Genomic DNA, 23,678 nt, shown 5'->3' with positions numbered 1-23,678 from the left:
TGGCTAACTCTTTGGCACCCTGAGAAGGGCCCGTGGGAGGGCCATGAGTTGGGATTCAGATTTCCTAAAGACTTCATTGTCTTGGCTCTGCCTCTACAAATAAGATGTCAGTGATCTCTTGCACTTAAACAGAAAAGAAAAAGGCTGCTTCCTCTTGAAGCTCAGAACCTGAATCTGCCATTAACTAGAGACTCGCACTGAGTGTATGGATTAGGTTATACTGTAACAAGTCAGTCCCAGATCTCAGGATGTTAACACAATGCAGTTTTTCTTTCTTTAATCATATAAAGTCTAATCAGCTTTTGGCTTGTGATGACAAGGAACCTGGTCTCATGCCCTCTTGCAGCTCTGCTATCCCCTAGGGCCTTGGAGTCCCTCCTGGGTTCCTTTGTATCTAGCCAGCAGAAGGGGAAAGAGAGAGCACGGTAGGAGGACTGGAAGTAGCACACCTCATCACCACCCACATTCCACTGGCCAGAACTCAATCACATGGCCACATCAAACTGCAAGGGAAGCTGGGAAATGTAGTCTGTGCCGCAGCAATAAGCTCTGTGGCACGGAAGATGCCCCCGTTTTGCTCTCCTTTGGGAGTGGATTTGGCTCTGGGCAAGTCACGTGGCCAAATACGTGTCTCCATCTTTAAAACGCTCGTCATTCCACTTGCCCTTTCCTGTCTCAGGATTTGGAAAGGTATTGAGACAAAAAAGGTTCCTAGAGGGACCATCTGGCCTAGCCTCTTTAGGCAAGGTCATTGTATTATCCCCCATGTTATAGATCACTTGCCCAATGTGACACAGCTAGTTTATGGCAGGGCTGCAATTAGAATGTAGGTCTCCATCTCTTGGCTCAGTGCTCCTTCTGCCATGCTCTGTTCACTCTGCCCTCTTATGAAAAGTTATACGGGATATAGTTTCGGAAAGCTGATATACAGTCCCTAGACAGCCTTCATCTTGTATAGTCACTAAAAACAGCTATTTGTATTACTTAAGGTCCATGTGAGTTTTTGTTTTTTTGGGGTTTTTTTTGGTTTCTTTTGTTTGTTTTTTGTTTTTGTTTTTTTTTAACTGTAGAACCACTTAGAGTTAGGCTCAGAAGAGCCAGGCACTGGTCTATGCCCTGTACATATATTATTAACTCACTTAATCCTCACAGTAACCCTGCGAGGGAGGGACTATTATTATCCCAACTTTATAGATAAGGGTGCTGAGGCACAGAGAAGTTAAGTAACTTGCCCAGGGTTTAACAGCTAACAGGTGACAGATCTGGGATTTGATCCCAGGTGATCTGGCTCCGGAAGCCAGCCCTGGATCATCTTGCTACACTCCATCTCTGACCTGGTGTGGGCTCCGTGTCCAGCCCTCTCTAGCGTGTCCAACCAACACTGACCCTGAATCTCAGGATTTAATATTCTGAGTTTCTTCTCTTAGTGAATGACCTTGGAGGTCCATGACAGGGAGCCATTTGTAAACTTACTGAGGCATGAATTTGAGCCCCCAGCATATGAAAACGATTCACAGGATTAAGCTACATAGCTAGTGAGAGAGCCCAATCCCTGACCTCCGGTGCCGACAGCCTAGTGAGGATTTTTTTTCTCCTTCAAAATTTTTTGGTCTATTCATCACTGGGTAGGCGGTAACTGTTATGATGTAATAAAAATGTTCGTTTCCTTGTGAAAAGCGGCCATCAAACGAGGAAGGGCTCTTCAGTTCAACCTTAAAAGGCAGTTGACTTGATAGGGGTGGGGCGAGGCCAGCATAGCCCTTTGACTCGAGGTAATTGCTAATTAGGGTTGTTTTGTCTATCTGTTGTTGTGTACGAATCCACCCCAAAACTTAATGGCTTAAGAAACAATAGCCGATCGGCTGGTCCAAGATTCTGCAGTGTCTGGAGGCGCTCACTGGGCAGTTCTTGTGATAGTCTTGCCGGTGGCCGGTCAGTTGCTATGTCGCCTGGGGGCTAGGCTCCGCTGGGATGCTGGGTTGGCTGTGCTTCTGTCTCTTTCTGTGTAGTAGTCTCAGGGCCTGTCCAAGTGGCCTTGCCAGAAGTCCAGAAGCTGGACTTCTTACCTAGTGGCTTAGGGTCCCCAAGAGCGCAAAGGCAGAAGCTTCCAGGCCTTCTCAAGGCTGGGCCTGTGACTTGTTTTACCAACAGGATGACACAAGTCACAGGACCAGCCCAGACTCCAGGGCAGGGAATTAACCAAGGGCGTGAATACCAGGACGGGTGGAAACAGACGACCTAGCACAGTGGTGAACTCTGAAGCTTCTGTATTTACAGATTTGAGCATTCCCAGAGGTCTCAGGAGAAGCTGACTGTACATGGAAATGTAGGTTAAATACATCTATTACTTTTACTCCAATGGAGAAAGACAGTTATATATGCCTGGTGCTTTCTCCATCCCCAAACTAATGAACCACGTACGACCATGGAAGCAGTGAGGCTGCAGATGTGACTGCCCCAAAGCAAAGGGAACTGAAGTGTGTGACTTCTGTTCTCTGGCCCCTTGCAGACTGTGTCTCGGAGCTATTGATTTTTTTTTTTTTAAGTATCAGTACCCACCCTCAGGTCGGGAGCATGCCAGTTGGATCAGGGGACAAGACCTCCTCTTTCCCAGCAAGTCACACATTCTGAGGTGACTCAGCATGCGCAACAGGGTGGAGAGCTGCTCTCCTGTACAGATGGGCTAGTGGGTTCGATCTGTCAGGGTTCCATTTCGGATCGTCTTCCCCAGGCCCTTGAGTCACTGTAGCCAGTGGAGGTGCAGTGGCTACTTTGATGCACCACCTGTATCGCCCTTCCTCATCAGGACTCAAGCGCTTGCTCCCCAAGCACTCATTCGTCAGAGCCGGGCACTGGTGGCTGACGCCTCACAGCCAAGTCCCTCTTTGGGAATTGTCCTTGAAGAGAGCCACCTTGCCCAAGGTCACAGCCCTTCCCAGGTCAGCGCACATCCAATGACTGGTCACGCTGCAATTCAGGACAATTCTGCAGAGCTATCCCAGCTCCAGAGCTCCCCCAATGGGGCTGGCTGATCCTCTGTTGTGACGGTATCACAGCCCAACTTCTCTCTCTGCCCAGTCCTGCTTAATTCCCTCCATAGGTCTTGACCTGAAGAGCATTCGCTAGTAAGCTTCCCACACGCCAATGTCTATCTCAAAGTCTGCTTCCAGGAGACCTGACCCAAGATAGGAGGCTTGTAGACCACGTTACTTCCTGCTACGGACTGGGCCACTGTGAGCACACACAGAAGCAGGACACACAGCATGGGCCTTCCCCAAACTCTTCCAGTTGGGAAGAGATGACAAGTACTTAAGCGACAATATGAGAAAACGAGCAAAGATAATGTAAGTCTGGTGCCTCAATGATTTCTTCCCCTCCTTGCTCTACCCCCTCACAACTTCCCCCGAAGTTATGTTTTTTAGGGGATGCGTGATCCATGACATTGATTATATGGTTAACAATTGTGCCTAAGCGCTCTCCCACCTGATTATTCCTTCCTTTCGGCATGGCACTGGCAATCAAAATTTATCTTTCGAATTAAGGCTCTAATTATATTTTGATAAAGATCTAGCAATTCAATGAGAATGAAATTCTGAGGGTTGCCAGGATACGGATGACTCTGGGTTACGGAGAAGGGTTTGCATGCAGAATACTAATAGGTGGTTCAGCACTCTTATCTAGACCTTTCCAATAGAGTCTGATAACGTAGGCCCGTCAAGTGCTGTTTCTCTGCTATTATTCTAGGAGGATAAAAGCGATGAAAGATATAAGCAGGGTTTTATGAATGAAAAGGTGATTCATCCGATGTCTTTTGGTCTCTCGCACTGGAGTTAAGAAACGGAGTAATAATTATGTGGTGTCACCTCAAAAGGAGGTAGGAGACAAAAGCTTTCTCTTATTTCCTTGCCTCTTTTATTGTAAATAAAAGCAAGATGTCTTAGACACTGGGTTATTGTTATGTGTTGGGAGATAGGGACCTGCGTTTGCAATGGTGTTGACTCCCGGAAAAATGGAAACAGTGGAATTATGTATGGTGTCGTAGTCTAGTTTTCCTTTACCTTTTCTTTCTCTTTTACACTGTCTGATTATTACTCATTCATTGATTCGACAAATATGGAGTCCCAAGTACCGTGCGGGTCCTGCCGAGGGATCTAGGAAAGTTTAAAATGGATAACTGCATGTGAAAATCATAACAGTACATTACAGTAGCACCCAACAGGGTTTTCTGGGGGTGGTGGAAGGAGTAATTTTAAAATTGAGATATAGTTTAACATACAATCAAGTTGTGTACACATTTTAAGTGTTGAGTTCAATGAGCTGTGATATATACGTCTGTGCAACCACCTCCCAAAATAATATATAGTACAGTTCCATCACCCCCCAAATTTTAGTACCCCTTTCCAATCTTCCACCCCCTTTGTCAACCATTATTATGATTTCTGTCACATAGATTAGACTTGCCCGTTCAAGCACTACATGTAAATTGAATCATACAGTATGATTTTTAAAAAATATCTGGCCTCTTTCATTCAGCATAATACTTTTTGAAATTTACTCATATTGTTTTATGTATCAGTAGTTCATTCCTTTTTACTGCTGAGCAGTAATCCGTTGTAAGAATACAGCACAGTTGACCTCCTTAGTTGAGCTGTATCCAGTTTGGGGCCATTATGAATAAAAGCTGCCAGGAATACTTTTGTACAAGTCCTTTTGTAGATTTACATTTTCATTTCCCTTGGGTAAATATCTGGGAGGGAAAATGCTTAGTCACAGGCTAAGTGTACGTTTAGTTTTATAAGAAACTGGCAGAGCTTCTTCCAAAATGGTTGTACCATTTTACACTCCCACCAGCAATGTACCAGAGCTCTAGTTGCTCTGTATCCCCGCTAACACTGGGTACGTCAGTAGTCATTACAGTGGATATGAAATGGTATCTCATTGTGGTTTTAATTTGAATTTCTCTGCTGACATATAATGTTGAATGTCTTTTCATGAGCTTACTAGACATTCATATATCTGCCTTCTCTTCTGAAATGTCATTATGCCTTCTCCTCATTTTTAATTGGGTCCTTTGTTTTTTTATTATTGATTTGTAGTAGCTCTTTTCTATACTCTGAATGAAAGTTCTGTGTCAAATATATGGATTGCAAATACTTATTCCCAGCCTGTGCCTTGCCAATTTACTTCTAAACGGCATTCTTTTGCTGAGCAGACATTTTTAAAATTTTGACGAAGTCCAGTTCATCAGTATTCTCTTGTGCGGCTAGTCCCTTTGAACCCCGTCAGAGAAATCTGCTTCCTTTAAGTTCATGAAGATTTTGTCATGTATTTTGTTCCAGAGATTTTATAGTTCTGGCTTTTGTGTTTAGGTCTGTGATCTTTATGTAATTACTTGTGTATGGAGTGAAGTAGGGGTCAAAATTAATTTTTTCCCATACGTATATTCATTTGTTCCAGACCCATCTGTAAAACAAACAAACAAAAAACCAAAAACCTTTCTTTTCCCCCATTGAATTGATTTAACGCCTTTTTCGGAAAATCAGTCAGCTGTACGTGTGTGGCTCTATTTCCGGACCCTCTGTTCTGCCCCACTGATCTGTATGTCTGCTCTCTTGCCAAAACCACCCTGTCTTGACCTCTGTAGATTTATACTAAGTCTTGAAATCGGGTCGCATAAATCCTCCCAATTTGTTCTTCTCTTTCAAGATTATTTTAGCTATTCTAGAACCTATGCATTTTCACATACCTCTCAGAATCAGCCTGTCAATTTCTTTTAAAAATGCTGGGATTTTGGTTGGCCATTGATTTGAATCGATAGATGCATCTGGGGAGAATAGACATCTTTAACAATGTTGTGCCTTCTAATCCCTGAATATAGTATAGCTTTTGATCACCTAGGCCTTCTATAATTTCTCTTAGGAATGTTTTGCAGTTTTTAGGGTAGAGGACACACAATCTTCTGTTAGACTTACATATTTGATAATATTGTAAATGGTATTCCTTTTTATTTAATTCTCCAAGTTTTGATTGATTACTAGTATATATATATAGAGAGAGAGAGAGAGAGAGAGAAATACAATTGATTTTTTTAACATATTGACCAGTGACTTTTCTACTTTTACTCTTTAGTTCTAGCAGTTTTTGTAGATTTCATAGGGTTTTAAACCTACACAATCATTTTGCTGGAAATGACAGTATTTGCTACTTCCTTTCATATCTTTGTGTCGTCTTACTACACTGGTGAAAGTAGATGTTTTGATTTCTTCCCTATCTTAGAGAAAGCAGCCAATGTTTAACCATTAAATATGACGTTAGCTATAGATGTTTTAGAAGTGTCTTTCATCAGGTTTTGGTATCAAGGTTATACAAGCTTCATACCATGTATTGGGAAATGTTCTCCTCTATTTTCTGAAAGAATTTTTGTAAATCGGATTATTTCTTCCTAAAATGTTTTATGGAATTCACTGGTGAAGCCATCTGGGCCTGGAATTTCCTCTGTGGGAAAAGTTTTGATTTAGAATTCAATTTCTTTAGGACATATAGGACTATTTCTCTTTTCTTTCTCTGTCCCTTGCTAGTTTTTTCCCAAGGAATTGTCCGTTTCATCTAAGTTGCTGAATATATTAATACTACAGACTGGGGTAGACAGGAAGACCAAAGATATCACTTGAGGTGGGACTCTGAAGAGACAAAGGGACTTAGGCAGACAAGGAGGGGAATTCTGAGGAAACAAACAAACAAACAGTGGTGTGAGAAAAGACATGGGAGTGGGATCACCAATGGTGTGGGTCGTTGGACATGGATTATGCCATCTGGTTGAAGGAGAAGAGGAAAATAATGTTAGAAAGACAGCTCAGAACTGGATCAATGCCAAATTAAGGAGTTTGGACCTTATGTGGGCGATGAAAGAAAGACCCCCCTGAATGATTTTCAGACGGGGGCATGACCTATAGAAATGGTACTTCAGGAAGATGGATTTGGAATGATGGGCTGGTAGGAAGGAGAGAGTGGTGGTAAATGCAGTTTTTGGTTTGGTTTTTTTTTTTTTTTAGAACTGGCACAGTAAGTATGCAGGGGTGAGCACTGTCTGTCTAGAAAAAAGGATAAAGAAAGAAACTAGAAAGAGTATAGTTGAAGTTTTCTAAAGGTAAAGGCCTCTGAATGTTTATTTATTTCTCTGCACATAACACAATGTTATGCACCCTGTACACACTTATCACTGTATTATTATTGTCTCTGCTCCCATCTCCATCTATCTCCATCTCCATCTCCTCACCTAGATATCCACCTCTTCTCCAGGGGAAGAACCCAAGGTATATTCATGCTAGAGTACTAGTGTCCAGCCATGTAGTAGGCACTTAATTAATATCAAGTGAACGAATGACATCTGAATGAGTGGATGAATGAGTGAATAGGCAGAATAAAAGAAAATGTATTAGTCAGGATAGGCTACACTATGCTATGCTAACAAACAGATAGACCAACAAAGCTCAGTGCTTTAATACAATAATAGTTCTGTTTCTTCCTCACACAAAGTCTGATGTAAGCCTAGAATGTGTAGTTCCCAAGCAGTGGAGGAAAAGAGAGAAGCAAGGCTCCTGGGAGGTTTTATAAGGACCAAGCCTTGAAGTGGTGTACATTAATGCTGCCTGTGTCCCACTGGCTAGTAGCTGACAGACAGACACTCTGTCAGTCATCTGGCCTCAGTCTGACTACATAGGAAGCCGAAAATGTAGATGTACACATAGACATTTGGTAAGCACTAAGGACAGGACAAGAAAGGGGTGAAACGGAGCCCTAAAAACCATGTGATTGCTTCCAGCCTGAGAGAAACCGAAATCCTAGAGACGCTAGGGGACTTCCTGGGGACCACCCACACAGACCGCAGCCCAGTTGTGCCCACCTTTCAGGCCTTAATAGCTAGCACCTCAGGGCTCGCTTACTGCTAACCAACTTTGAGACGCCAGCTCCTCCAGAAGGAACTCTGAGCCAAATGAAGCAGTCATAGACTCCCACGTCGGTTACCTGGTAGCTCCAGCCAGAAGCACAAATGGAGAGAGTCACAATGTGGGTCAGGGCAGGAGGTTTTGATGATGGACCTCCCAGGAGGCAGCAAAGCAGTCCTGCTCCGGGAGGCATCTGTGCTAAGCTCATGCCAGCTGCCTAAAAAGAACTGCACATCCCGTGTGATGATATGGAGTCTCCTATTCAGGATCAAAGTAACTGCCTTGGCAGGGCCCAGAATGCATGGTGAGGGCACTGTGGCCACGGGAATCGCTGCTGAGGTGTGTCCTGTGTAGCCAGAGGTACGAGGGGAGCGCCTCGGCTGCTGTAGGAGGGAAGGTTGGTTGCCTCCCTGGGCTGGGCTGTAGTTACTGTCTGGTTTTCAGAGTTGGTGTGAGGGTCAGAGATGATGACGGTCAAACAAATGGCCCGAAGTTCAGCAGATAGATGATAATGGGTTCTCAGGAGAAGGTGTCCTTGACAATGATGATGGCGACGGAGCAGGAGAAGATGATCTGTCTCCCATCTTCTAAAAGAATTCGGGGGAGGGGGGCGCCACTGCAGGGAGCCTGCTGCTTTTCGCCTGGAGGCTGCCTCCCTAAGCAGGGCTGTGGACGGTCCAGCTTCCCTGCCCCAATCAATCAGTGGTAGACGCATTTTATTTAAATGGCAGAACTCTCAGAAAAAGAGCCATCAGAGAAATGAGAAGTGAACCAACTGGAGGGAATAGTGAAAGAAAGGATTAAAGGAGATATCGTAACTATGAGATGAGGAAAGTGAGAAAGATGTTCTCTCTCTAATACTTCTTGCTTACCCCGCTTGGGGGCCAAGCGTTCTCCCACGGCCGGAAAAATAACTGCCCCCAGGCAGAGGGCCTCAGGGGCTCACGGGGAGGCAGCCTCCGCGTGCCCAGGTGAATGCCGCGGGGATGCTGGCAAGGCACCGGGCTCGTCTGCTACACCAGTCTTTAGTCCTTTACCCCCCTTCTTTGCTTCCTCACAGAACGTATACCACCTGATATCGTATCTATGTGTTTATTATTTGTCCCCTCTGTCTCCTACTGGACAGCAAGCTCCAGGAGGACAGAGACTTCATACCTCAGTGCCTCGGGGAGGGACAGCACTCAGTGGATGCGCAGTAATTATTTGTTGAATGAATATTCAGAGAAAGATGGCAAGTTGTTGTCGACATCACGATTATCGTCCGCACATGAAAGTGGGAGAAGCAGGCCTGAAATAAGTTGTAGGAACAAGGGTGAACATTACTCAATGGCGGGCCATGCAGGTGCCTGACTAATACCTGTTGCGTGAGCATCGTTGGGGGGGGGGTGTGTGTGTGTGTGTGTGTGTGTGTGTGTGTGTTAATGGATAAAGAGTGAAGATCAGAGAATGACAAGTCATTTCTTTCTTGGTTTGATTTTTCTCAGTACTCAAATGATTTCATTCTTGTCAGTCATGGCCATAATAGCTATTACTTTGGCCCTGTACACCAAATGGAAGAAAAACAAACAACAACAAAAAAACACCACCACCAGGACTTTCTTTACAGGCTGAAACATGTAACATATCCAAAAAGGGCAGGCTAGTCTTGGTCTGTTTGTTAGAGACCCAGGCCCTCGCCCAGGACAAAAGGGAAAGGAGTGTGAAGGGGACAGAGAAAGGAAGTGGAGTGTGAGCGTGATGGAGACGTGCGGTCCAGGGAAGCAGGAGGCGAAGGGAGGGCCTAACGGTCTGGGAGTCCTAGCTAACAAGTAAATATTCAACTAGGATTTTCTTCATTGTTGAGAGGAGCCTTTTGGGGTCTATCCAAATAAATACAAAAGCTCAAGTCCATACTTGTTACTAGAAAGGCCCTGACAGTCCTACAGTTCAGACCCTAAACGGCCTGCTCCGGGCCACTGGCTTCAATGCACCCCAGGAGGAGGGAACTTCTGGAGTCTGCTACCCCTGAAAAGGCAGTTTGCCTGGAAAGTCCCAGTAGATCCTGCCTTCTGTGGGTTTGCAGAAAACGCTACCACACAGGACACTGGTATTTCTGGAATGGGCTTTAGCCAGTAGCCAATATCTGAAGAAGACCTGGGAGGGCACACCGGTAAGCTGACACAGTGGTGAGAGAGATGGGAATCTGGACACCGCTGCATGTCACTTGTCCCAGGTGGCTATTGTTCTGGAAAGAACAAGCCTTTACGCGTGGCTAGAAGGTAAATAAATGTGCTCAGCGAAGCTACTGCTTGGACAGCCTTTAAAGGAAGTTTGTTTTAAGAAAAGAGAACACTGGCTGAGCCGCATTCTTAACTAAAAGCAGATCGCCACGTTTCGTTTAAGTACTACCTGCCTTCTCTCCACCCTCTTCACCTCTTCATGTAAACATCCTTGCCCTAATACCTAATTCCCTGCAGAAATGACAGAAGGGGGCCCCGTGACAGCCCACTAAAAGGGGTCTGTCCCATGTCTACACGGGACTGGATCTATACCTTTGATTGAATTCGCTGGCAGCTTTCGGGAAACAGCCAGTTTAGAAGGTGGTCTATGGGTTGGGTAAGTGTAATGAAGTAATAAATGCTTCTCATTTATTACTGGGAAGAGAAACGGACTAGCCAGCTGTTTCTTCAGTGGGTGAAATTCTGTCAGAAATGCCTCTTTCTGAGGTTGACCTGTTGTTAGATCAAAGCAAGGTGACCTACGTGTGGCTTGGACGGTTGCTTGGGCTCAAAACAGGTCTCGGAGCTGGTGTCACTGACTCATGCCATTTGGTGTGCAGGTTAGTGGCATCTGTGTCTTAACCTCAATTCGTACTGCTGCATGGGTCTGAGGCTGTAAAAGAAAAACAACAATAAAAGAACTTCTTTACTCTTCAAGGTTATACAGGATAGCCTGTTCTTTTCCTGATCTTGCTCTTTTGCCGTATCAGTCTGGCCTTGGTGTCTCTGACCAGTGAAGCTCTGCTTTGTGACACTCAAAGACAAGTTGCTATCTGGAGCAGGAGGGCAGTGTGAAGGCGAGAGCCTGTGTGGGGCTGGGCGACTTGCTCTGAGGGCGCTGAGAAGGCACTGCGTTTCTCTCCAAGGCCAGTACCCAGCTGCGCGTGCATTGCCTGGGTACTGGCGTTGGAGAGAAATCGAGCCCAGTATTTTGGCTAAGTGGGTGCTTGCAGCTTTCACTGGGTAGGTGACTTAGGGAGGCGTGTGTCAGGATAAAGAATGACTCTGCCTGGAGACTCCCAGAGATAATTTGGAGGTAGAGTTTGGGAAGAAAGAACAAAGGTGGGGAAAAGCCAGCACTTAGCAAAGCAGCAGGAAAGCAGAGTCGTACTTAGTGTGCCCTCCCGCACAATCCTCATTTCTGTGGACGCCCCGGAGCGACTCGGAATTCAGCCTGACTTCTATGCATTTGGTTTTCAAGGAAAAGCTTTTGTTAATGCTGACTGTAAATTGACGGGGGGGGGGGGGGGGGGGGGGGGGGCGCTTTACAGATGCTTCCTGAAGAACAAAAACTTGTGCAGATTCTGTCCATAGCACATCAGTGTGTTTAACAACATTAAATAACCCTATTCGTTCCTTCAGCAAGCATTTACTGAGCACCTACCATGTGCCTGACTGTGCCTCGTGCTGAGATACAGACAAGAGGTACTCTTTGTCCTGAAAAAGCCAACAGTCTGACAGGGAAATAAGCAGCTACAACTGTATAAGCAGTACTGTCATACTGACCCAGGCCCCACCAATTCGGAAATGATCATAATTTGGGGAAGGATTGTATTTGTGGTAGTCTAGAACACGTGTCTTCTAAGCTCACTAAAAGAGAAAGCGTCGATCATTCCCTTACCTAAAAGTACAAATGACTCAAAGGGCCATAAAAGCATCCAGTGACGTGATGCAGCAGTGAAAGCGGAATCCCGCTTTAATGAGCAGACAAGATATCAAAGCGCTCACCTTGGAAGGGCAGGCCTCTGACTGCACTGTTGCCATCTGAGTTGAAGGGGTGCGACCTACAGAAAGAAAAAGTGAACTAAGAGTACAGAGGTAAACAGTAATATGATAAGACCATGTCCTAGGCTGAGAATGGGTCAAATGAATAGCCGTGGCAATGACACAGTGACTTCAGTGAATTAGTGTAATGTGAGCTGTCAGAACAAATAACCCCCAATATTTCACTGGCTTAATAGAATTCAGGTTTATTCTTCACTTGCATAATGTCCAAAATGGGTTTTTCGTCACTGGTGGGTAGCTGCTCTCCTAGCCGGAGTTCAAGGATCCAGGCTCTTTTTTATCTTGTGAAACTACCATCTTCAGTATATGGCTTCTAAGCTCTCAAGAACATGAAGGAAAACATGTGGGAGATTTTTATGAGCTATGCTGGAAGTGGTGCAGATCGCTTCTGCTCACGTGCCACTGCTAGACCTCAACACATGGCTACACCCGACTGTAAGGGAGGCTGGGAAATGTAGTCCAGCTGTGTGCCGACAAAGAGGAAATGACTGACTGGTACCTAGCTAGGCCAGACTGCCACACTCAGCTAGAGGAAGAGCTCATTCCTTTAGAGGTCAGCGCCACAGGGACAGGCACCCTCTCTCTCTCCCTTACTTTGGTATCTCTGATGCCTAGTTGAGAATCTCAGGCCTTCCTGGTCATCTACTGTCATTTACTCCATGCCATGCCTCCCAGTAGCCTTGCTCTCTCTCACCCCCCCTGCTTTATTTCATCAGAGTGCCTATTGTTACCTGATTACATCCTTCCTTATCAGTCAGTTTTTCACTTCCTAGCCTTCCTCCTTCCTGGATGTGACCTCCGTGAGGGCAAGGACTGTGTCTGTCATGTCCACCACTGGCAGTGCCTGGCACAGTGCCTGGCACATGGCAAGTCCTTAATCACTCATTGCTCAATAAATGAATGAACCTATTGGGCCCTGGGGTCCATGAATCTTGAATAGATTCATGGAGAAGGTACAACTTGAGCTGGGCATTGAGTAGAATTGATCTGGGAGGAAAGAGATCAGGAAAAGAAAGAAGGTAGATTAAAGGAGAGAGAAAGGGCCACAAAGATGTATAGCTTGAACCATTTATGGAGTTGAATCACATCCACGCAACCAAAATACTTGAGCTCCTGTAACATACAGGTCCATATTCTAGACCCGTTGCTTAGGTGGAAGATGCAAAATATAAACAAGGAAGCCCATCTCTATCCTTAAACAAACAGCTTGTCTTGAGCTCTGCTTTGGGGCACCTACGACACTCCCCGTTATGTAGCAGGTTCCTCAACCCAGCCAGCAGGGCTCTCCACTGAATGACTTCAGTCTTCCTTTCCAGGATGACCGTGGCCTTCCCACACAGATATCTGCTCCTGTGTGGGGCAGTGGTGTGGGTTAGAAAGCCGGGTAGAAGGCAGAAGGGGGTATGGGGCTTCGGACTCAGCTGTACTCACTTGGAGTTCTGGCTCTCCCATTTATAATCTTTGGGGCCTTGGGCAAGTTCTTAACCTCTCTATGCCTATTCAGCAAATTAGAGATAATCAAATGTTTCCTGGCTTTACTGTGGGAACCAAATGATATTACCCAGAGCCTATCTCGGTGTCTGGTCCATGCACCTCATGCTCACTAGGTAGTGCTGTCTTCCTTCTTGGCGGCCCCTAACCTGCCCCCTGTGCTTCACGCAATCCCTGGTCCGGCGGCGGTAAACTCCTCCTGGGACCTGCACTGACACTCTTTCCAACCTTCATATTGGGTTGCCTCATAGGAAATCGCCAGTAGTCAGACGTTTCTTACCTCAAAATGGAAATTTCATACGGTTCTCTTCCAGCGTTTCCCAACCTCCCTGCTGATTCTATCCATCAACTCTGACTCCACTTCAAGTAAGCTGTAAATTAAAAATGCAGAAGCTGTAGACGGATTTTTTTTTTTAGTAATTTACGAACTACATCCACCTGAATGGGGCAGTCAGGAGCCTCTCGTTTCTCTCATTTCATGCACCCAAAGGAATATACAGAACCTTAACCATTATTGGATTCAACACCTTCAATCATTTCGTGTGACTTTTAAACCGAGTACTTCTTACTGTCCATCTCTAGTAGAAAATATCCCAAAGACAAAAAGCAAAACAAAAAGGTATCCAAAACTGGATTCAGTTGTCTTATTGCAGTCATTCTGAGACTACTCAAGTAAGAAATTGTGCCACTGTCGTTAAGAATCAAGATTTTCAGCCTAAGAGAAAAGAGATCAATTATAAAATCAAGAAAGTTAAATTGAAACCCGTAATCTTAGATTTGAATTGGAAATAGCGGTTTCAACACATGATTTATCTTCACCTTCTAAAATTCACCTATTTTCTTGTCTTGTCTATTGAAGAAGCTTAGAGTCAATGACAACCCAGCAACGATGAATACCCCTGGCGTGCGGAATGTGGTCTCTAAAGCCTGTTCCCTCCGAGAAGGGCCAGGACTTCTTGGGGAAAGGGCTGATTCCAGGTCTGGGGCAGCAAATATGCAAGAGGAACCTGGGCTACCATATCACGCCTAAAACTCCAGAGCTGGAAAGAGACTGTAGGAGGTCCAGTGACCTGCTCAATGCCACACAGGAGGCAGGACCCTGGGCACAGCCAGGGCCCCTAGTCCATGCCTCTACAGAAGGCAGCCTCCCCTCAGCCAGGCCTCCAGGCCGTGGCCCTCCCAGCTAATGTTCCAACCAGGATCCAGAGTTGCCTGACCAGGGGTTTTTCACGGCCACTCTTGGGGGATTTTTGACAACAAATCCATTTTAAGCTACTTTGGCATTGGAGAACTTTAAAAATTAGCCAGGTGAGCAATCAAGACATCCCAAGTCTGAAATGCAAATGCTGGTTCTCTAAGGGTCACATTCCTAAAACCCCCAAGACTATTAGTGCTCTGTCCATATCCCCTCACCCCTATTAGTTTAGTGCACAGCAGCCTGACTTACAGCTCCCACGACCTGCATTCCTTCTCTGACTAAGGAGCCTGCTTTTCTAGAAGTACCAGGGAAATACTGTTCTGGCACCTAGGCAGCCTTCAACCAATGATTGATAGGAAGTGGTAGATCAATATCCCAACTCCCTCGCCTCTAAGGGGTCCCCCAAGGGGATCCAGCCCCAGTTACCCACCATGATAACATGCTCATACGTACACCCTCTATTGGCTTCCTTCCCTTCCCTTTCTCACTTCCCTCCTCCCCCTACTGGTAGCTTCTTAGTATCACCTCCTGAACCTTTGCCTCAATGCCCGTCCTGGGGAACCATTCTCTGAGCCTGTCCTCCCCGGGCAGATCGAGAAAGAGCCATTGTCCGTGAAGAGTGGGCCTCCTTCAGTATTGCTGCAGACTCGGCTAGACTCAGGCTGAGCCAAAAGACAACACGTCTTTTCTGACTCCAGATTCAATATATCATGTGTTAACTATGTGTGTCTTCTATTGAGAGCACCCAGCTCATTATAAACGTCTTGGCTTTGGGAGTGGAAAGGTCCTTGGAAAAGAATTCCTTTTGGCTTGCAGGCTCATATATTTATTCCTTCTTTGTTGGCCCGATAAAGGGCGTCACTTCTCTACCTATGAAGATACTAATTAGCAAGTAAGTAATTCTAAGTGCAGTGCACTGGACGTGGTACGTGGGACCTTTTGTAAGTATTTTTAAAATTTCCATCCTTGCTGATGATCTCTAAGTAAATTTTAAGAGACTAACCTCTACGTAGGAGAAGAGACTCATTAGCATGTGTAACTGGGTGTCACGTGCTAATTACCTTACCGCTTCACGATTTAACCAAGCCAAGGGCATCTGTCCAAGAGGACCAGAGAGTCTCTGTGCACCATAACGGAAACGGAAAGAACCCTTCCCTCTCACCTCCACTGGCTGTATGCAGTGTCTCCTGAATAGAAAGGTGATCGTCACATGCTTTTTCTGATCTGCCTCTCCCACTCCAGCTCCACGTTCTGCCCTGGAATGTCAAAGGTACCTGTGTTCATAACAGCACATCTGCAGTTTGAGCAGGAATGAAGGGACTTTAGAACACTACATTCATCTTTGTGGGTAGAGTGCCTTCCTTCCTCTCCATCTTCCTGCTTTCAAGGAACCAAGAATACCGAAAGCTGATACTCGTGTCCTCCCAGTAACCAGCCTCGCCTGGTTCTCTGCAAATAAATAATGAAAATAGCTTTGTGACAATTCACCCTTTTCTGAATCTTTGAAGTATTCCTTGGCGATCCATCTGGCTCTCCTGAAAGATCAAATTCCTTATTTCTGATGGGTATTATCTTTTCTATACGTTAACTTGTTTGCAAACAAACATGTAAAACTGCCAGTGTCTCTTTAAGGGGTGTGGGGCTGATGAGGCAAGGGTGGAGCCAGGCTCCCACTCTGATTTAAGCTCAGGCATGCAAGTCTTGAAAACTGGCACCAAGGTGTCATGACTTGGTGACGGACTGGTCATTTTCAGCCCAGGTTTGCTGGAAAGCAGGTGCTTTACCACTGTCTGAGAACATCACGGCCCCCCGGTAAAGCTAACCTTGGGGTTGATCTAATCATTAGACCGCGCTATTGAGATGGTTTTTGTAGAGCAAAACAGTTGAATATCACTAATTTAATATCGTTCAATCTAATACCTACCCTGTTGCCTCAGTGTCTGTCTATAAACCAGTGGTTTAGTCCATGTGTGGTCTGCTGACCGGGAGCATCAGCAGCCCCGGGAAACTTGTTCTTTGCTCCCCGGGCTGAAGCGTTTCTGGCGTCCCCAAAATGAAAATGGCTAGTTTCTTAGATGACAGGTGAAAAGCGTGTGTTTTGAGTTTCGGGTTTTGTTTTCAGAAGGACAACCTGATAGACGTGACAGATAGCAAATAAGCACTGAGAGAGACGAAGGGTGCAGCGGTCAGGCTGAACGTTGCCAAGGGAAGTGCGCATGGACCCGGGGTCAGGAGACCTCAGCTTTGTTTTTGCCTCTGCCAAAAATCAACTCTGTGATCTTGGGTCATATCTTTGAACCTTGATTTCCTCCTCAGTACCTGCGAGGGGTGCCTAAACAGTAGCTTTCAGTGTGTTGACTGCTGCCCAGAGCAAGAAATACATGTTTACATCACTCCCCGGCATGCACACATACAAATGCACACATACGTGACAGAACCAAGAGCGTCACGAAACAGTACTACATGAGGTGCACTGTGGTATTTTCTATTCTACTCTGTTCTATTTCATTGTTTAAAAAATGCTCGTCTTGATCTGCTGAACGGATTTCACAATCCACTAAAGGGTCACGCACTGTGGTTTGAAAAAACACAGAACGCCATTATTTCCGAGGTCTCTTCAGTAGTAGAATCCAGTGACTCTGCTATGTGCCTAAAGGAATTTTCTGAAAACACTAGCCGAGCTGTGACAGATGGCTACGTGCTTGCATTCTGGAGGAAGTGCATGGTATAGAACGTGGCAGCAGAATGACCCAAAGATAAACGGGAAAATTATAAACCGTTTCCAAGGAGAACGTATAGTACTGCAGCTCTGACAGTGACTCAGAGAATTAGGATCTCTAAGTCATCACACTGAATGCTGCCCAAGTCAACCGGTATCAGAGACCGGGGACATCCGACCTGTCAGAGAGGTCACAGGCTCCCTGGTTGTAGGCAGCTTTCTTTTCAGTTTCCAGATTGTAAGATACGCCCCCCCCCCCCCCACCCCCCAGCAAGAGTGATCTCTAGTAGCCTCATTTTTGTTTACACTTGACGCACCATGACGACGGGGAAAATAAAGAAAACAGGAAGTTGGAGAGCTCCAGACTTTCGTCTTTTGAACTTGGACCCCAATCCTGGCTTCTTCATCTTCTTCTGTTCCCACCGCAGGAAGGGGAACTAATATTTAGTAAGCAGGGACATGTCAAGGACTTTGTCATCTCCCTGGATCCTACGAACCATTCTGTGAAGCCTCTAGGATCCGCACTTACTTACGGAGGCCCAAAGATTTCAGTCCCTCGTTCTGGATGCACTGCTGCTGTGCTGAATCACCATCGTTCCATCCCAGAGGCCAGGGTCTTTCCCCCAGTGCATCCTGCCATAGCTTGAATACAGAGTCTTTCTTGGGGGGATGATGCAACCTCATTTAATTTCGGTGACTGGTAGAAAGCAGAGGCGTAAACAGAGCAGACAGGACTCTTGTCAGACAGCAGGAAGGCCAAACCCTGATTTGTAAAGATGGGGAACTTGAATCCTGGGAACGTTCAGTGACTTGCCCAAGGGCACAGAACTGCGAGTAGAACCCAGGCTTCTGGTGGTCTTTCCACAGGATGTCGAACATTGAAACAACAGCAGTAATAATTAAACAGTACTCCTAGTGTGAAGCATCATTTCGTTTTAGAAGTTAGAGAAATATTTATACGGGAAAAATCGTTCTGGCTCCTTTTCGTGCGTAAATAAATACACAGCCACGTTCTCCTATTCTGTGGGTGCTGGAACTTGTCAGGAAGCCTAGGTTTTTCTGATACTGAGGGGTCCATGTTGGATGCTTTGTCCACAGTGGGGAACAAGTCTGAATTACTGTGGTTCTGCGGAAAAGGAAGCCCAGCAGGGGCAGACTGTGGGCACCTGGCTCTGGCGCTGGGTTGTTCAACAGGTAGCAGGAGCCTCGGTGCTCCCTACCCTGCTCCCTCCTCCACACTGCCAAGCAGAGTTGGGGGGGGCGGGGGAGGGAGGGAGAGAGTGGAGAAAGCCCCTCCCTTGCTCCCTAACGGATCTGGGAAGTCAGGCAGTAGCACCAGAGACCCTGAGTAGATTTCCATTTTGCTTACCAAGCTGGCGACTGCTGAGGAGCGGCTGCAGCCTAGCGGGGACCCAGAGAGCAAGCCGCCGACATATCTGTGATGCAATTTCAGATGCTCATTGATACAGTGATGTGCTAAACATGTTCCTTGCTGCTTTCTGTCAGAAGGCATCGGGATGGACGGTTTGTGTTCCCAGCAAGAAAGCGGTGTGATGGGGGTGGGTGTGATGGGTGGAAGGGCAGGAAGGAAGGTTAGCAAGGTACATGTGGGTAGTTAGTCCTGTGGACACTCTAAGAACATTTTAAAAAATCCCTTCCCCTCCCCTGAAGGGGTAGAAATTCCATGTCTGAGTCACTTTGCACATTTTTCTGAAATTTTCACGGCATGCAACATTCAGACTTTGATTTCAGCTGTCACCTTCCCCTTATAAATTCTTGAGAGCCTGGGAGAAGGAAGAAGGAGTAGCTTGCGGAGAGAGCCAGCGGCAGGTATGGGGACTCGGGGTAGAGGGGCCTTCTAGGAAGAGAGGCCAAGAATAAGCATTTTGCACTCCTCTTAAGGGCAGTAAAGCTTTAAGGGAGTGATAAGCTCATGAGGCCAGGAAAGGCAGTACTGGACAAGTACCAACCCTAGACCGGGGGCCGGAGAGGCATGGCGCAAGACTGTATTCGCCCCTGATTTTTACCCCCTCCCGACAATTCCTAAAGCCGAGCCTCTATCCGTCCGTAGAAGCGAACCTGGGGATTTCCCTGGTGGTCCAGTGGCCAAGAATCTGCGCTCCCAATGCAGGGGGCCTGGGTTCGATCCCTGGTCAGGGAACTGGATCCCGCACGCACGCCCCAACTAAAAGATCCCGCATGCCGCAACTAAGAGCCGGCACAGCCTAAATACATACATACATACATACATACTTAAAAAAAAGAAAAAAAAAAGAAATGACCCTGGCCTTTCCAAGAGAGGGGCAGACGCCAATCTTCCTCAGTTTCCAAGTCAGCTCATTTCAGATGAACCCAGTGACCATATCCATGCTGTCAGTACATCACTACGAGTCAAGGTCTAGACAATCCCATTATCTTCAGAGTTCGACAGGGGGATCAGCTAAGTTCAGTCCAGAAAGACTTTTCACTGCCCTGTGGACGTTTCCTACAATGGCATTTTCTTTCAGCAGTCTGGTTTTACGGTATCTGTTTGTATTTCTGGAATATGGCATATCTCCTGGGCACTTTGTGAAAGATTCACTCAGTTCTTGGTTACACCTAATGCTATGGATGACAGAGTAGCAGTTATGAATCCTTTATTTATTTCTTTTTTTGAGAAGCACTAGATACTTTTCACGTGGCAGACAGCCGCTTCACATCCCCCTCCCCCAATCAGCCTTAGGTTAGGCAAGTTTATCTCAATATTGGTTTGGGGAAAAACAGCAGCTTGGAAGCCAGAGATGGTTTCTAATCCCAGATCTTCTACGTGCCAGGTGTGTGACTTTGCACATTTACTCACTTTCTCTGGGCTTCTGTTTCCTCATTGGTAAAATGGGAGCACTACTTTAATCTCCGGGTGGTGTGAAGGTACCACGAGTATAACACACCTGGCGCAGTGCTTAGCATACGGCTGGAGCTCCCTGCAAGAGCCTACAGTCTTGGACAGGAAAACTGATACATGCACATAACCGTTTTCCTGTGTAGGGGATAAAAACAAGACATACAGCCCTATTTCCCACTGTAACCTGTGCCATTATCTGCCCCTTCCCTGGGAGGAGTGACAAAGGAAGGAGAGGACAGATACCAGGCAAGGCAAGCAACTGGCTCCAGGGAAGCAGATGAAATAGTGGGAGGGTGTATTCCTTTTCTAGTATCATACAACATATTGCCACAAACGTAGCAGCTTAAAACAGTGCCCACTTACGATCTTGAAATTTCTGTGGCTCAGGAATCTGGGCACGGGCTAACTGGGTCTTTTGCTCAGGGTCCCCTTGGCTTGCCATCAGAGTTTTGGTTGGGGCTGAGTTCTCATCTGAGGCTCAGGGGCCTCTGGGTTGTTGGCAGAATTCAGTTCTTTGAGGTTTGTAGGACTGAGGCCCTCAGCTCCTAGAGGCCCCATTACTTGCCACCTGGCCTTCTCTACAATGTGGCAGTTTGCTTTTTCAAGGCCAACAGGAGAGTATCGCTGCTTCTGCTTGTCTTTTTTTTTTTTTAAGGGCTCACCTGATTAGACCAGATACACCACACTAATTATCTCCCTTTTGATCAACTCAAAGTCAATTGAAGAGGGATCTTAAAATCCCATAATTCACAGATTCCACCTCCACTCAAGGGGCGGAGACTATACAGGTTATGTACACGAGAAGGCAGGAATCTTGGGGGCCACCCCAAGAATTCTGCCTACCGGACAGTTCCCTAGATATACCCAAATAAGCTGAGGAGAGACCTTCTTGCTTCTCTTTGTATTATTTTTATGAGACCAAACATTAAGTAAGAGAACTAAACCTACTATCTTGCATGGCTCAGCCAGGGTGAAATTGTTAAGTAGGGAAGAAAAGGGGGCAGGGTGAACCTGAAGATGTGGGACAACCTTGCACTGGCAGTGGCGCACCGAGCTTATGAATGAGTGGATTCAACTCTTGTTGAACTGTTACTTAGGAAAAGGAATCGACTTTTTAAAGAAGGAAGATGGCATAGTTTCCCCTAGAAGAGCTCCATTAGTGCCTGTCTGCCTGCCTCTGGTGGACACACAGTACTAGGTAATGAATGCTCTGTAACCAAAGGACAAAACTGAAAGCAAAAGCTGTTTCCCACACAAAGATGGAGGGGCCACAGCCACTCAACCTCGTTTCTGAGGGGTATCAAAATATAAGACCCTGAGCGTCTGGTCTGTGGTGCTGAGGGAATGAGGGGCTATAAGGCTCTCTGGTCTACCCCCAAGTCACCTGGGTCCAGCCCCAAATCCTGGCTTCTGCCTTCCCGCTGAAAGGATGAGCCTGGGAGAGGAGGTGCTCAGAAGTCCCTCTACTTCAGGGACTATCCCACTGAACTTCCTGCCTCTTCTTTCCACCAGGCAAGCTTTCTGCTCTGTCCCTTCTCCCAGCTGTCACTAGCACATGAATGCACAGCCATCTCCGTTGAGTTTGGTAATGACCTCTGCCCTGTTGGGTGGGAGCTGACCTCTGCATCCAGGGAGAGGCTGACTTTTCAATCAGTCCTGGTCACTGAACCAGAGCATCCCTCTGAGGGGGGCTAAATAAAGGCTCTGTCTTCAGCACTTCCCCCTACTTTACACATGAGAGAAGGAGAGCTCAGATCCAGATGTGGCCCACCCTTTCTACCCCGAGGCCTCCCACACCTCATCTCAATGACCCCTGACTGGTTCGCCAAGCACTTACGTTTCCAATGAAAGGGTTGAGGTTATAGAGTAACGCAAGAAAGAAAAGTTGCTGCCTTTATTCTTGGCCCCATAGAACCTTCCCCTAAAAATACTCTTCCCCTACCCAGGAAGATAATCCTGTGATCTCTAACCCTCGGGCTTGAAGTCTTCCCGGACATAAAACACCAAGTGAGAATAAATCTAGGTCAAAGGGAGTCATGTGCTCTGTAGCTGAGGGTGCGAGAATATCATAGATAGTACACTCTGGTTATGGTTGTACAATACAATAGCTACCTGTGGTTATTTAAACTTAAGTAAAATTAAAAATTAAAGGTACTCGGTAGCCAGTGTGGCTAGTGGTTGCCACAGTGGACTGTACAGCTAATACAGCATTTCATCATCACAGAGTTCTATTTGATAGCACTGTTTTAGAGGCATAGATAGCATTGTGTCCATGTGATGTTTCTTTAGCATCTTTGCAAATATGTCCTTGTTTCTACCGGTGGTCCTTGTGGTTAGGATGTATTATTCTAGTGGGGGGGGGGGAACACTGCTAAAGACTGCTTAAGAAAACAAAAACAAAAACAACTGCTGTAAATGCAGTGCCGGGGGAGGGGGGGGGACTAATTATCAAAAGGCTGCGTTTTCCCAATTTTCTTTCTTCTATTCCCGCCCGCCCCTTCTACAAAAGTTTCTTCCCTTCTTTTACATTTGCCTTCCTGCTTTATCTGCAGAGTGTCATGTTTTATGTAAGGCTTCCCAGACAAAGTGAAATGCTAGACCAGATTTCAAAAAGAAAAGGATCGGACAGGAACCAAAAGTTTGTTTGCGGCACAGGAATAAACAGTGGGACAGAATGCGCCCAAATCACACCCTGGGAAGAAAAGGAAAAGCAGAAGGAGAGGACGAGACTGGGAGATGCAGGGTAGGTCTGGTCCAGATAGTAGGTCTGGAGGGTAAAAGCAGACTGGGGCAGTTCTCGCCATTCCTGAGGCTGGCAGGCTGCCCAGGTGCTCAGGAGTTCCTCTGTGCAGTAACTTCCTAATCAGACTCTTCCTGCTTAGGAACAGTGCCTTCCATAAGAATTTATCTTTGACTCACGGGTGATCTCCATCTTAGGCTCAGTGTGTGCACGAAGAAGACATAATAGGTTAAATGCTGTGTTTGCGGGAAGGAGGCCTTCTTCCTTGAGCTCTTGGAGGAGTCGCAAGGACCGTGTCCCTCTCCTCACCAGCACTGTCTGTGGTTTCCCTCCCTTAACACCAGTCACCCCTTAATGGGTTCTTTAATGCCTGTGCTCTTCCCTGGGCAAAACTAGGGAAGCTAAGCAATGCTTTGAAAGAAGGCAGACAGTGGAGATGGCAAGTAGAGGGCAGGATAATGCTCAATAGGGAGGGTCGGAGGCCGGGGGTCACAGGAGACAGAAAGCAGGGCAAGGGAGGGGCAAAGTTCAAGTGGGCATCAGGAGCAGGTGTGCAGAACTATAGTTCTGAGGGCCTGCGGCCAGGAGACTGGAGCTGGGGCAAGCTTTTCCACTCACTCCTGAGGCTCTTCTCTGCCTTCTTGGAAGGCAGGCCCTCAC

At 46.4% G+C, this 23,678-nt stretch overlaps 1 protein-coding gene and 1 long non-coding RNA gene across 7 annotated transcripts in view; one reads left to right on the top strand and one right to left on the bottom strand.

Moving 5' to 3' along the window:
* The window catches only part of LOC137217059 (uncharacterized), a 98,288-nt gene that overhangs the window by 8,817 nt on the left and 65,793 nt on the right, over positions 1-23,678 (bottom strand). Inside the window, exons 4-8 of one of the 4 annotated variants that reach the window (XR_010939996.1) lie at positions 15,841-15,934; positions 11,933-11,988; positions 10,688-10,817; positions 9,102-9,234; positions 5,976-8,721 (exon numbers count right to left, since the gene is read on the bottom strand). This is a non-coding gene — a long non-coding RNA (uncharacterized lncRNA). The other 3 variants (XR_010939997.1, XR_010939994.1, XR_010939995.1) reach the window with 3 other exon arrangements.
* NHS (NHS actin remodeling regulator) overlaps positions 1-23,678 on the top strand; it is a 349,080-nt gene that overhangs the window by 260,790 nt on the left and 64,612 nt on the right. The gene's annotated exons all lie outside the window — the stretch shown is intronic.

This window comes from Pseudorca crassidens, chromosome X (genome assembly GCF_039906515.1).
Source record: "Pseudorca crassidens isolate mPseCra1 chromosome X, mPseCra1.hap1, whole genome shotgun sequence".
NCBI lineage: Eukaryota > Metazoa > Chordata > Mammalia > Artiodactyla > Delphinidae > Pseudorca > Pseudorca crassidens.
The sequence above is the reverse complement of the archived record's forward strand: the minus strand, read 5'-3'. Positions and strand labels throughout refer to the sequence as shown.